The 15,227-nt window shown below is 40.7% G+C and overlaps 1 protein-coding gene across 12 annotated transcripts in view; it reads left to right on the forward strand.

Moving 5' to 3' along the window:
* Nucleotides 1–15,227, forward strand: part of baz2ba (bromodomain adjacent to zinc finger domain, 2Ba) — an 82,054-nt gene that overhangs the window by 26,578 nt on the left and 40,249 nt on the right. The gene's annotated exons all lie outside the window — the stretch shown is intronic.

A 15,227-nucleotide genomic window follows, 5' to 3' on the forward strand; every position in this document is an offset into this window, starting at 1 on the left:
ATTTCCTCCATTGTAGGTATGTTTCAAACGGCGTCTCACCTTATTTTTGGGTTTTGAATAGGGCTGGGCAATATGTAGGAAATCAAATATCCCAATATTTTTGACCAGATATGAATGAATGAATGAATGAATGAATGAATGAATGAATATCTCAATATCAATATGGACAATACTGAAGACTTGACTATTGGTGTTTTCACAGTGAGATTTTTGATAAATAATCATGAGTAATGTGGATATAATGACCAATGGGGTAGGAATGTCCCGATCACATTTTTTTTTTTGCATCCGCTCCGATACTGAGTCCTTTATTTTGAAACCGAGTCCTATACAATACTTTGCAAAGCATTAAGACGTAAAAAAAAGAATGCATCCAAGTTGTCCCATAAGGTTTGTTTTTTTTTATTTAAATAGTATCCAAAAAGCTTATCGTGGTTCAGCAGCACAAAATGTAAACAGATTCTGAATTGTAAACAAATTGTCCCTCCAGACTTGCCGTAGGGCTGTGGTAGGCGAGGTTCCGCCATTAGGTGTGGCTGTGTTGCTCGGAATAAAGAGAGAAGTGGTGGCCGCTTAACCTGTTGTCTCGACTCCTGTCCGTTTATTGCTCATTAGCGGCACTCAGTTAGGCGAACCCAGGACGCTCGGTTACAGTACATTGGAAAGCGGAGGCAACAATGAACAACATAGATGAAAAACCTGGCCATTTTTGTTGTTTTGATTCCTCCGATCTTTTAATACCGATTCTGATTTTGTAAAAATAACATGATATGTGCCGATACCCGATCCGATCCCTACAATGGGGTAAAGGCAAATAGTAGAACAACTAGAAAAAATTGGTAAGATCAGAAAATCACATCACTTTACTGTAATGCAGACTTTAGACAACAAAAGACAACACTTATAATAATACAATATCCAAAATCTATATCTAGTCTTGTGTCACGATATTGATGTAATATTTATATATTGCCCTGCCCTACTTGTAATTCCAGACAAGGCACCTTTCACCCTGTCATTACAGACTATAGATTATAGTGATTATTGGGGGAATCAAACATCATTACACGGCTTTGTGTCACTGAAGTCAGTAAATGTCTCAGTGTTTCACAAGAAAATGTGTCAAGTGATGAAATCTTTTGGATACAAACCAAACCCAAAGGCATACCTGCAGTTAGTATATGGTATGGGGACACATGCAGGCTTGGATCTAATATAAATGGACTAGTTAATAATAAACTAATAAAGTAACTCCTCCCTATTGGTTGTTGTTTAAATGGCTTTAGATCGCTGTTGATGGGTCCAACATAACATTCACCTCATCATATCTCACGTGACACGTGGTTGTTATGCACAGTTTTCCTTTTGACAATACTCATATTACAGTAATACCCCTATCACAAAATAAGATATTCAAATGTTCTTACAGTCATATAGGTTTGCATTTCCAAACATGTCAACCCCAGTCTATTTCTGCAATCTATACTGCATTGTGTAAAGATAATTCCTGTCATATTTAATCATGTAATCACGCATATAATGACTTCAGAAAACAATGCTGTAATTGTAGATGTATGTGTCTTCTTAACAAATCTTGAAAGTTACTTATATGAAAACATAAAAATGGCACATTTCTCCATACATACCATTACTGGGTGTTATCTCTCTGTTAGTTAGAATCTAGGTTTTCAGCTTTATCTCCAGGTCAGTAGGTCCCGACGTCACTGGCTCACACAAACAACAGTAAAACTAATCACACAGGGCCATTGGTCAGGCCTTGAAGCTATTTTGGTCAATTTGGAAATGTGCAGCTCAATATGGACTTAATAAAAACCTTACAGTCACTTACCCAACAAATCAACATGTAGATGTTTGCCAGGACTGCTGCGGAGTCTGGAAAGGGACAGAACAAGTTAATGTAAGCAATTGTTTTGTCGAAGAAGAGACAAGGAATGTCGTCACACATCACACGAGCTCCGAGTCGGGGAGTACCGCAGACGTGTACTGGCAAGTTTAAAATAAAAATGATGAGATCGTTGAAGATATGCCCTTGACACTGTCTTCCTCCCCTACTTTCCGTCTGGAATGGTAGAGTGGGAGTGAATGCCAGGCTTTATTTGTCTGGAATTATCAGCTCAGTTCATCAGAAAAGGTTGAACAGATTTACTAACTGTCACAGTTAGTTTACAGAGACTAAGCTGCGATATTTCATTATAAAACCTAAGCAAATACATTTCCTCTCTTCTGTGCTTTGGCTGCATCTTCTGATTCTTGTGTAATATGGATGTAAATTAGTGTCTGATATTGCGGCTTATGTGTGTGTCTGTTTATGTGTGTGTTTGTGCGTGCGTGGGCATGCGTGTGTGTGTGTGTGTGTGTGTGTGTGTGTGTGGTTTTTGTAACAGTACAAAGATGTCCCAAGGGGTTTTTCCCCCTTTTCTCATTACAAATGCTAATGTCACATTAATGAAATCGGCTTAGTTTAAGGTTTATAGCGTAGCCTACACTCAGAGATTTGGCCTCGACACTTCCCACATATTTCAAGTTGAATCACATTTTTTTTTCCTGTGGGCATACTATTCTGAGTTGCTCTAAAATGTGTTGGCCCTGAATGAAACTTTGGGGAAAGTTTAGAGCACGGTTGCCAAGCTTTGTCATCGTTGTAAATTGTCGGGCCACAGGCTGCTGGCTGTCCAGCTTCCGAAGACGACTGTTAGCTTAGCTACAGCGGTAATGGCTTCAATGAGGGGCTGGCTAATCTAAACACTGTGATAATGTGCTAGCAGCAGTTTGTAGAGTCACTCGCTGTTAATCATTGCTCAACAGAGAGCTTGTCAGGCACAACAACATGCCAGAGAGTTAATCATGGTTATAGATCCCTGTTTTTATGCAGAGGACATATTTAACAGCTGGGTTTTCTAATCACAGGGCCTTTCCAGTAAGCACGTACAGTAATATCAGCAGCTATGATTTCAAGAGTCGAGAAAACAACTGCTTTCCAATGTATACACGTCTAAATACATTGCTTTACCATCTCACAGAAAAGTGTAGGAGTACTTACTGGACTGACGATTCATAATGTCAAAACGACTAGAACATACTCTGCCAGGAAAAACCTGCAATTTAAAGATGAGCCCCAATGACCTGTATTTTTCCCTGACTTTATATCCATCAGCCACCAATTTCTCTTGAGTGTGGCATTTCCTAACCTTTTACTGCCGTTTTACTTCTTGCTACAGTTTGCCTTTTTGTTTAAAAATACTAAAGACATTTAAAGCTTTTAAAACAGAGCAAGAAGAGGAGATTGTTCTTTGTAATTAAAAGCCAATTTTGTAAAATTGATTAGATTATGCTAATCACGGGAGATAATATCTTAAAAGCAGTGTGTGAGGACGGGAGATAGAGGGAGTGTGAAGAGTGGAAAGGAGTGACAGTCCAGCCGCCATTACAAGCTGCTGATTTCTGCAGAGTGCTTCATAAAATGTCAGAGCGCTTCTCCCTGAGCAAGACACTGAAAAATGGCAGCGCTGTGATGTGCTGGCACCTCACCTGCTGCACTGTGTGTGTGTGTGTGTGTGTGTGTGTGAGTTTGTGTTTGTGTGTGTGAGTGAGAGAGAGAGAGAGAGAGAGAGAGAGAGAGAGAGAGAGAGTGCAAGAGGAAGAGAGAGTATCAGTGTGTGTGCATTTGTGCAAGTGTGTGCTTGTCTGTGTGTGCATGCCTGTGTGTATGTGTGTGTTTTTACATCTGTGTGTGTGTGTGTGTCCATGCTGGCCTCCCTCCCATGTTGCAGTGAAGCAGAACAGAGTGGCTGACTGCCCGCTGCTTTGCCTCCCTCTCTGTCAATACAACACTATTCTCTTCCAGCCAGTCATTTTCACATGTTTAGCATTAAGTAAAGCACCCGTTTGAACAGAGGAATACAAGTGATTGACATATTGAGTTTAATGCTGGTGGATTTCTCTCTCATCACAGCTTATGTTGCCAGCTTGTTGTTGTGAAACTACTCAATAGCTTTTAAGACCGTCATCTGATTTCAGCACTAGAACACTGTGGATTGTGTGCCACTGTAAACACCTAACATGTTTACTACCTCATGTTAAGGGCATGTTTACCTTCATTTGCCGTTTAGCATTTGTCTATTTGTGGCGAATGGGAAAAGCCGGGGTCCTTTTAATGAAGCCATTACGTGCAGGTGTTGTTAATGTTAATTTCAACAAAAGCAGGGAAGGAAGAAAAGCAGAGCAAGAAGGGAGAGACTGGGCGGGAGAAAGGTGTGAAGGTGGGGGGTTGCAGAAGAGGTAATAAACACAGCATCGAGCCAGAGAAGTGAGCAGCCTTTTCATAATGTTACCAGATATGATGGTTATTGTAAGTTAAAGGAACCAAAGAGCTCAAACATCAAATACTGAAACAGCATTTTCTAGCAACACTGGAAAGAGCAAATATGACATTATTAAACTACATACAAGTGTTATCAAAAAGATCGATTTATTTATTGATTTAATTTTAAAGTTTTTCACCATGCATATTGGACCAAAGTTAGGCTTTTCAAGAAAAAAATTATGATGGAAATATTGGCCCTTCTTGTGAAAAGTGTCGTCAAACAACTGCAGCCTATGTGTATATGTTTTGGCCGTGTACATCGCTGCGTGGTGACTGGTAACCTGGTAACTGGGATGCCTACAGAGCATAATGCCATTGCTGCTACATTCAGCATCCCTCAGTTGGCCTAGGCCAGTGCTCAGCAACCTTTACTATCAAAGGAGCCATTTTCACCATAGATGATTTAAAAAAAATTTGTCTGGTGTAAAACATATTTGAGGCTCATGATGGAGGTACCAGTCGGTTAGGTCTACAGTACATCAGCCAATCAGCATTTCAAATAGGTCAAAATCGGCATTCATTAGTGTGATTTACCTCAAGGTGGCCATGCAGTAGTGAGCTATATATGATTATTGGTACTCTGAAATGCTTTGAAAGCAAACAAATCTGTCCATGTACTGTGAAATTCTCTGTTTTCCTTCAAGCCTTTTTTTTTTTTTTGGATTTGGGATCAATAGGTAGCCCAGCTAGGTAAACCGAAGACTAGCCACAGCTGTTTAAGTTCAGAAAGATGTATAGGAAATGACCCTAGGCCATAGAGTGTAAGAAATTTTTTAGGTCTACAACAATCAATTGAAAGTGTGAAAAAATGAATGAGAATGTGAATGAGAAAATGTGAAAAAAATGATTGAAATGTGGTCAAAGCCACAGGGAGCCACTGGAGATGAGCTAAAAGAGCCACACGTGTCTCTGGAGCCACAGGTTGCCTACCCCTGGCCTAGGCTCTTATCAGATATCGTAGCTTTTGCAACATTACTGACTAGGCGTCTAACACTATGATGGAAGTCAACACCAACGCCCTCCCACAGTTTACAGCTTGAAAATATCAGATATACATTGAACAGCTCTTCCAGCAAATTTAAAGAGATGTGGAAGCCATTCTTTGCCTATGTTGAAAAAATGACCTTCGCAGCTATCCCTGAATAAGATCCTATTTAATCTTATGTGCTATTTATCTATATTATATTTATTTTAACTCTCACTTTAAGGTGGTGGTTTATTATGTTATGTATGTATGTAATAAGTGAAGCCTGATCAAGCTGTTGTTGTGTTTTCCATGTAGTTTCTGTTTGGGTTCTTTCCACTGCATTCTATTACTATTACTTTACAGTCATTCATAAGTGCTTAAACATTACTGTCGATTTGTTTTGTTTTTTTAATTAATAAACTTAAGTTCATAAAATTGATAGACTCATCAGTACATATTGATTCTGAATATTTGAACAGTATCAGAAGTCATCTTGTGCAGTATCAATGCATCTTTCTCTCTCATATTGTTTATGTGTACGACAGTCATTCTGCTGTTCTTTGCTGATAACCAAAAAAGAAGAGTCACTGCCATCAGACTTTAGCCTTGTTATATTTATCTTTCTATAAAAATGCTTAACTTGCATGCCCTCAACCTCAATTTTTTCCCTGTGGCATCAAAAATAGTATTGAATATTGATTTTTTTTCAAGGTTTTGTGTCAGAGTGGAAATTCCAGTGTTGTGATGACACTGCTGTGTACAGTGATATGTTTCAGGGTTTGATGTGAGGTCATGAAACAAGGAAATGCAAGATAATGTGTTAGAGAATTGATTTACAACTATTTGTAATTAATCAAGACCCTTTGAATTATTGTGGTTAATGTAGCTGGCTGTTTTGTTATTGATTAATCTGCCAGTTATTTGGTTATTTGATCTATAAAACGCCTTTAAGCCTGAAGTGACATCGTCAAACTACTTGTTTTATCTGACCTGTAGTTCAAAGTAGGTAAAATGTCACTTATATGATTAATATTGAAGTAGACACATAAACAACCACATGTTGCTACAGTGTTCCACACCAAGGGGGCTTTTAGTTTCACTGTATCTGTCTTTGACACTTGATTTAAAACTTACTCTAACTAAAGTGCACTGTGGGTCCAGTTGCCATTTTTTAGGTATCTGCATTATCTTTACGTTTGCTTTTATGTAAAAGCATTTAGCCTAGAAGTAAATAACTTCAGGATCCTTGAATATGAATTGATTATGTGCTTATTTCTTCACCATGCTGTTAAAGGATTGGTTATTTTCCTTATTAACCAATCGCATTAGCAATTAGCTTGCCTTGCTTGGTTAGCATTTTGTTAGATTTAATGTATAGCTGATTGCTTACAGTGAATATCTGTTCCTTTTGAAAGATGATTTCTGATTTCTTACAACCTATTAACAGCCACTAACTAACATTTAACATTAAACGGCATTCATTTTAACTACATATATATTAAATAAATGTGATGCTTCCCATAATGCTTGTCTGCCTTAACCACACAGTTAACTCATTTTCATAACAGCTGTTTTATTGAATCTAAGTTCTACTGATTATTAAAACATGACGCGGCATTTAGCAGAAGACCTCACTAATAGTAGTAATAATGTAAGCTCTAAGGCGGCCATAATCATGAATGATCACAAAGTATGTTGCGCTGCAGTGGTTAATATGTCACAGATACCTTTGTTTTGGCCGGTGAATAAGGAATGTGGCTACTGAAGCTCTCTGTGGCTGACAGGAGCAGCAAAGATTAGGGTCCTTGACTGTGCACGTACTACTCACCCTGTTCTCTTGAACACCACATTATGTGCGTCAGGAAAAGTACCAAACTGGGCTCCTCTAACTGGTAGTCATGAATAAGCTATTTCTGCCATCACACCACCACTTATCTGAATTCTGTCACATTTGCACAGTGATATCAGTTATCTCCTGCGAGTAAAGTTTCAGTTGAACAGCACAGACTCTGAATGGTTTCTTCCCATGGAAATGGACAGACGGGGCTCCAACGATTGCTCAAGCAAGGCTGGCCGCTCCGTGGCTATTCCATTGTTCTGTCACTGTCAGTTTGTTTTGCCATTTGACATGCATGTCATTTGCATTATGCATATCTGGAGTACTGCGCTGATCCCCCACCCCCACCCCCACCACCCCCGTCTTTCCCTCTCTTGCTCTCTTTCTCTGTCTCTCCTTCTTTCCTTGATACTCCCTGATAACTGATGCTTTTTTCCTGTTATTCTGTTTCATGTATTTTTGTATTTTCTGCATTAATTTAAAGATGAGCAGTTCACTGAATGTGGGATATCTTATTTAGATTTGAACAGGAAAGCGCGCCTCACATGGGGAAAAATCAATACTGTAATATTACAGTAGTATTTTTACAATACAATTTTGCGTGGGAATATTGTATTGATACACTGATGCTAAGTATCCTTTTTTTAATTATATAAATTATGAATATTGCAAATACAACTGAAAATTTTAGTCTACAAGAATAATAAAATCAAGTGCTTTTTTAGTCCGCTAGACACAGCAATAAAGATGTTTAAAGTGAGATGAACAAAATAAAAACTTGATATTATTAGATTAAAGTTTATGTCCCCAATGTTTTCCTTTAGGGACATAATTTGCAATTGAAAAAGGTGTAGTATTGAAGTATTGTGATAATATCGTCTCATGGGGCCCATAATTTAAAAATAGTTATTTATATATATCTATTGCTGTTCAATTTTAGTCATTTCAGGAATCGTATGATAAGTATCCCAAAAAAGAAAGAAAGAGAAATGATCAGGTTCATTGAAATAGCACTGAGCAAAAATCTCAGTGTTAATCTTGTGAATCTCTTTAGATTAAAAGAACAGTTCCTTTAATACCCTTCGGATATTTTGGATTTCTGGTTACTGTAACTTAATCTGAGGGATATTGCACAAGGAAAAATGAGATACATGTGTGCATATTGAGAGAAAACAAGAAAGAAGTCTTGTGATGTCCAAAACAAAATGTTTACAGATGAAACACATCAAGTGATGTGTTGCTTTAAAGCATCAGTTCACTGCAGCGCGCCTGTTCTGCATCAGTCTCACTACAGATGTTTTTTCTTTTCCTGTAGACTCAATACACAAAAGTACTGGATTACAGCAGTTACAGTAGTGTAGAGCTAACCTGACCAAGACATACTTAAAAATACATTTTTAGTACATTTTGCAAACGTCTGCAAATGTCATGTTAAATACTGGAGAATTTTAGTGACTGTATTCATTATATGGGATGTATTTTGTGAAGCGAGATGTGTGCTTAGTATTTGAGCTCAACGTTTAAGGCCTTAGGGTACCTTTTTTTTGCAAATCATCAGTTTGGCTCTTTGCATTGAGTTACATACAGGGAAGCTCTGTTGTGAATATTGGACGTGAGCAAATGTAAAATACTAGAGTCTGTAATCTAAATGGTAATTAACCTTAACAGGCATTGGCTTACCACTCGCCATGCCTCGAATGCATCTGGTGTGTGTGTGTGTGTGTGTGTGTGGCTGTGTGTGCATGTTCATGAATGTGCTTTTCTCTGGAACACCAAGATGGTGTTATTCTGTGCTTCCAAACTGCTCCAAAGTCATTATGGACTCTTGTAGACACATGCAGCCAGTGGCGAGCGGATCTAGTTCAGTCTGCAGAAAAACCGTAATGAGCAGTGAGACTGGCAGATGAGTGTGAGTGGCTAGCAGAGGGAGAAGGGCAGATTCATCAGGGATGATTGCCTGATGCACACTTCTGGTTTTTTGATGTGAAGACCCTGCTAGGTTACCATGGGGAGAATAATTAGCTCTGGCTGGATGCAGATGCGAATGAGCATAAGAGATGGGAATTTTCTTATTGAGCTTACTTTATGATACTTAGAACCGTGCATATGGTTGCACACAGATGCACATACACACAGCTACTCTTTTCACAACCACACGCACGCAGACACACACTCACTACCAGCTCATTCTCTTCTATTTATGGCCAGGAAATGGGAGTAGTGCTATGTCTGGTTGAGCTGAGTAACACTATTCTGTCACACATAGGTTTGACATCAAACACAAGTGACAAGCCTATCCTATTCCTCTCCACCGAGTCATCACCATGTCCCAAAATCACATTATTGTCACTGGGAACCCAGCAGAGACGGATGGTGAGTAGGGGTGTTGATTCCAGCCTTTGGCATCTACAGTATGCTTGAAAAGGCAAATAAAGCCATTTGGCAAGAGCTGATTTCTTGTCATTTTCAAAAATATACAGAATGCGTGCGGCATGCCATTTGGTTTTATATTTTATCTAAAGCCTCTTACAGAGACATGGATACGCGTGTGTGTGTGTTTTACGACGGGGCCCCAGTGAATGCCGGAGCTGGAAACTCTTCAGTGCTAACGCCATGCTCTGCCATTTGCGACACACAGGACCATATCATTACCTTTTTGCCCTGGCAGGCAGTAAGCAGCTCTAGCGTGGTAAGCTCCAGTGTTACATGGAGGCAGGCAGGCAGGCAGGCAGTGGTGTGGTGTGGCTGTAATAAGACCTGTGGCCAGCACCACTGCCAAGGCTAGCTGAGGCAGGGTGAGAGATGGTGCCCATCCCCTACATGCCCTGCTCTGCCATCTGTCACTGGGCAGGAGCAGAGCCGAGGGAGGGGTCTGAGTCACTCTAGTTGTTGTCACCTAGACAGGCCACACTGGGGCATGCTGTCTCTTTGTACTCCTTTCAGGCCTTGGCTCAGTCCACCATCGCTTTATGAGGAACTCACGCAGTTCTGCAAATATCCGATTGGATATCACGATTCAGTGATTCAGTGTTGAAATTTACTTCACGAAGGCCTTTTTTTTCGCAAGTGTCAGAACTCTGTGAGTTTAACAAAGCTTGAACAATTAGCCTATTAATAAAGTCATTTTAAATTAAAAAAAAAATACCAACTTTCCCTGGTTCAAGCCTCTCAGTCGTTGCTGTTTTTCTTTATCTAGAGCTGCAGCCATTCATCGATTAATCAATTAGTTGTTAACTATTAATTAATTGCCAACAAATTCCATTATTAATCAATCAGTTTGAGTAGTTCTTCATGACAGAAAATCTGATTACAGCTTCTTAAATGTGAATATTGTCTGGTTTATTTACTCCTTTACGACAGCAAACTGAATATCTCTGGGTTGTGGACAAAACCAGACATTTGAGGACGTCATCTTGGGCTTTGGGAAACAGTTTTCACAATTTTCTGACGTTGTAAAGACCAAACAACTTACTGATTAATCGAGAAAACAATAAGACAATGAAAATAATCTGTTAGTTGCAGCCTCAATGTGATAATAAACTGAATATCAATATTTTGATGAATATTTGCCACTTATTTTGGACATTAAATAGACCAAATGCTCGATTATCAGCCCTATAATGAACAACATTCTTGTTGTTATGACCTTTCAGATTCTGCAACCAGTGGTGTGACATGATATCACACAGTACTGTCTCTTTAAATGTTCTCCGAGTTGATGTTTGACTCTGGACAAAGGTTGTCACTTAATTTTTGCCAAGACGCCTGGTTATGTCATTTCCTGGCTGACGGTGCTTGTGTGTGTGTGTGTGTGTGTGTGTGTGTGTGTGTGTGCAGGGAGGGGAGGGGAGGGATGAAGGGAGGCAAAAAGGGGTCAAGCAAGCTTGTGCGTGCACTCCGCTGTAAGCAAGATGATCTTGCTCAGTTAGTGTTCATTGCCAACAAGCATGCAAAGTACAAACATCCACATCCATATGCACATGTCGTGTCTACAAAAGCACACCCACCCACACGAACATATACAAACACAGAGGGAGAGAGATGGGAAGTTCAAACAGTGCGCCTGAGCAGCAGCTATACAAGGTCAGAAATAAAAGATGTTCTTGCTGATTCAGAGTCGGTGTCAATGCTCTCACTTTCACAACTGCAACAGAAAGTACCTTTCCGTATTGTGCGTGCATGTGCAGAGCCTTTCAGTAATGAGTTTTACATGCGAACTGACTGACAGTTTGTCACCTGGTAACCGGAGGAGCTTCATGATGCCAGACAACTATTGTCAATTCTCAGGAAGAAGCTCATTATTTACTGGGAGTAGTAATATGAAAACAAGTCAATATGCTTGTTTGGAGCAAAAAAAAAAAAAGAAGGAAAAAAAGTGATGACTCCCATACGCTGATTAAACAAGAAGTGCTAATGGTGGATTACTCATCCCCATCCTCTTCTTCACCATGCAACCTTCAGCATGACACACTTGCTATGTTGACATTTCTCTTGTTTGCTGCTCGGAGCAGGACACAGATAAATAAGGGATCTGTGTTTGACACAGTTGCAGATCACAATAAGAGGCGGGGAGTAAGAGATCCAGAGGAGAGAGTGGACGTTGCAGAAGCAGCGATGATACAGTCTTTGTCGGCTGCGGTAAGGAGAGAAAAGAGAGAGAGCTGGGAGCCACCGTGTGTCTTTGAATGGGGTCAGGGCATCATGGGGAATAATGCATTTCCCTTCTCTTGCGCCAGGCGCTCCTTCCATTACGGCTGGAGAAGAGACATTGTGTCCACACTCTGATTACCACTGATCCATGCTGATGACTCTGTTGGCGGATTATCTCAGTTAGTATCAGCCATCTGTTACTGTGTGTACGTGTGTGTGTTTTTTGTGTGTGTGTGTGTGTGTTGAAGGGGCGAGGAGGAAAGGGGCAGGAGTGAGACACACAGGGGGTTGAATAGTTTGAGGCTGTGACACACACACATGCACACACATACACACACACGCACTTCTATAGGCGCATGTATTGGCAGTCTTTTGTAAAAACCGCTGCACACGTAACCGAGCACTATTACATGCATGCAACACAGACACACAACTGCATGATGTAAGGCCGCATAGCAAGCAGTACAGGCCATTACACCACCACCGAATGCACGCACTCTATCTCTCCTTTATACAATTCTGCCCTCCTTTCAGATGATACTGACATGTGAAGGCTCCTATATGAAGGCCACACATGCAATCATAAAACCGCAGAGCTGTTTATAGCTACACTATCTCCTGAAGGGCCGTTGCATCCAGCCACTATTAGCTGCATGCGTTGACAGCTGGGTGCTGTGGTGTATTTGTGGACGTGACTCTGAATCCGGCGCTGGAACACATCTTATAAATCATAGTTCAGCCATTAGCATAAATTCTCCCTCTCCTTGCATCTGCGAGACCTGCTGTTTCTGGTTGCACTGCTCCGTGTTGATTGGTTGGTGTTGTTCAAGTCAAATTGATTTAGCCGTTCACGGAGATTATAACGCTCGCCTTATACCGCCACTGTGGTGTGCCGTTAATTACCTATAAAATCAAGCTAATTCTGATGCTAAATCCATTTTAATTTCTCATAATTAAGTCAGGATTGGATCCTTAAATACCTTGGCGCTCCATTATTGTTGCAATCATTGTTGTGGCTGTGCATTTGGTGGTACATTGCTGAGCTCAATCTTATTATTGTTATTAGATTTAATTGCACTAAGTGATCAGTTTGTAGTTGTCGGAGGAAGATGGACTTGCCTCGCAGTCGTTTCTTTCCCCCCACTGTCCTTTCTCTCTCCATCTCTCATTCCAGAAAGAGGCCTTTTGAGAGATTGTGAGAGATGAGAGGAGATGAGGGGGAGGGTAGCTCTGCTTTACACCTCTGCAAAGGAGGGATTGCTTTTTTGTTGTTTGTTAGGGGGGAAATCAATTCTGTTCACATCATCACGTTTTGACAAGGCGAGACATTAAGTGCAGATATTGAGAAACGACAGGAACGGTTTACAGCCTGTCCTTCATCTTCCGCACTCTTTTCCTTTCTTTTGTCGTTTTTTTTCCCACAACAAAATCAGAGAGTATTGTCTTTCTTATCCTTTTTCCCCCCCTCAATCTTTCTATCTCTTCGTCTGTTTTTTCGCCTCCCCGTGAAAAGGTAGGGAATGATCCGCTTCACTTACCAGCTGACACCACATAAGCTTGCTCGTCCTCTGAGACACGAGCCTTTTGTTTTCATGTGCATTATGATAATTATGAAGGGCCACAGCTCCTCTCCATTTTTTGTCACACTTCTAATGATACTTACATTTTTTGTCAGGATCAACCACAAGAAAAAAAAAATCTCTCCTTTTTTTTTTTTCTTGTGAAATTTTTTTTTTTTCACCCTAACCTGACATTTAAAGGGTGACAGCCGAAGTGAAGGAGCACGGAAGTGTGACAGCCATTCATGCAACAAAATGTGGCAGAGAGGTAGCAGTTTTTGGTTAAGATTACAATGAAACACTTCATCTTCACTCAGCCAGAAATTTATTCTTGTAACTAATATGTAAAGTTCATTTATTTGCCGTTCGGGCTGATAATTTGGCTCTTTAACCCACATCCTGTCACCTCGCATGAGAGGCCACTCCAAGGACCTTTGACCTTGCTCATAATTACACAACCACCATCTTTTCACTGCAGCAATGGCAGTCATGGCTGCCCAAGTCCGATGGCACACCAGCCTCCTCCCCGTGGACTGCAGCAGGTTTTCTTGTCATCCGCGCCTCTCGCTCTCCCTCTCTCCCTCTCCCACTCTCCCTCTCTCTTGTCAGTGTTGCTCCTGGCGAAAGGCTGATACTTGATATTCAGAGGATAGCAGCTTTTGTCTCAGAGATTTAATCAGTGGCTCTGCTCCCACTGCAGAGGAGAGAGGGAGGGAGGGTGGCGGAGGGGTGGCAGGAGAGAGGGAAGGAAAGAGAGATGGAGGCAGAGACTGTTTATGTGTAATGACACAATAACAAAGCCTGCCTGTAAAACACAATCTGCAAACTGTGCTTTTGAAGGGGATTTTCAGTCCTGGATTAGTGTCAGGCAGAGGGATATGGAAAAGGAGAAGAGAGAAAAGGAGTCAGGTTGATGTGATAGACAGGGGAGGTTATTTGGTGTGTGTCTGTCTGCAGCGGGGGTTGAAATGTGTAAGTCCGCGTTCACGCGTGTGCATGTGCAAATTTGTGTGTTTTGAAACCGCTTGGTATTTATTTGGCTGCACAAGTTAGCGGCTGTGTGGGCACAGCCACATTGTGTTCTCAGTTGTAAGCAAAAGGGGATTAAAGTTGAATAATGTTAAGGAAAATATTTGGATGCAGAATGGCCAAATGTTTCTTGTGAGGGTTTATGTTGTTGGTTGGTTGATAATGGCTGGCACGGTGACTCTGTGAGACTGATAATGGAAAGCTACCGTGTTGGTTAATGCACCCATCATCTAAAAGCCTCTCCATTTAGTTCTAGTAGAAAGTGAAAGGACTCAGGGAGCAATGTTGTCTTTAAAGGCCTCAAAGAGCTCTTAAATTTAAATGTCATTCTTTTTCATCAAGGAGATGTAAAGGGATCCTGGTTGTCAAACACAGATGTGTGTGCAAGTTTGTTTGCATGTCTGCCTCGGTGTGTCTGAGAGAGACAAAGACAACGAAAATTGAAAAATGTGTCCATTTTCTTTCTGAGTCTTCCCCCTCAAACTCAGCAGAGGGAGTTCTGGGTAAAAGTGTGTGTCTTTTTGCAGAACACATCCTCATCACTTTTATTTTCTTGCATCGAATTGTAAAACTTGCTTTGTTGTCCGGTATCAGAGTCCTTAAAGACGTCATCATCCATCCTACCCCATATAGAATCAATGGAGGCTGGGAGCCAGTGAGCATGGCTAAATAGAAATATTGTTCAGGGGAAGTGAGATGTGAAAGGAAAAGTGTCAGGAGATGTGTGTGTGCGTGCGTGCGCTTGCTAGAACACGTTGTGTAGGTGTGACAATATGCATTTGTGTGTATGTGTTTAAGCAT

The sequence above is a fragment of the Epinephelus fuscoguttatus genome, linkage group LG2, assembly GCF_011397635.1.
Source record: "Epinephelus fuscoguttatus linkage group LG2, E.fuscoguttatus.final_Chr_v1".
NCBI classification, from domain to species: Eukaryota; Metazoa; Chordata; class Actinopteri; order Perciformes; family Serranidae; genus Epinephelus; species Epinephelus fuscoguttatus.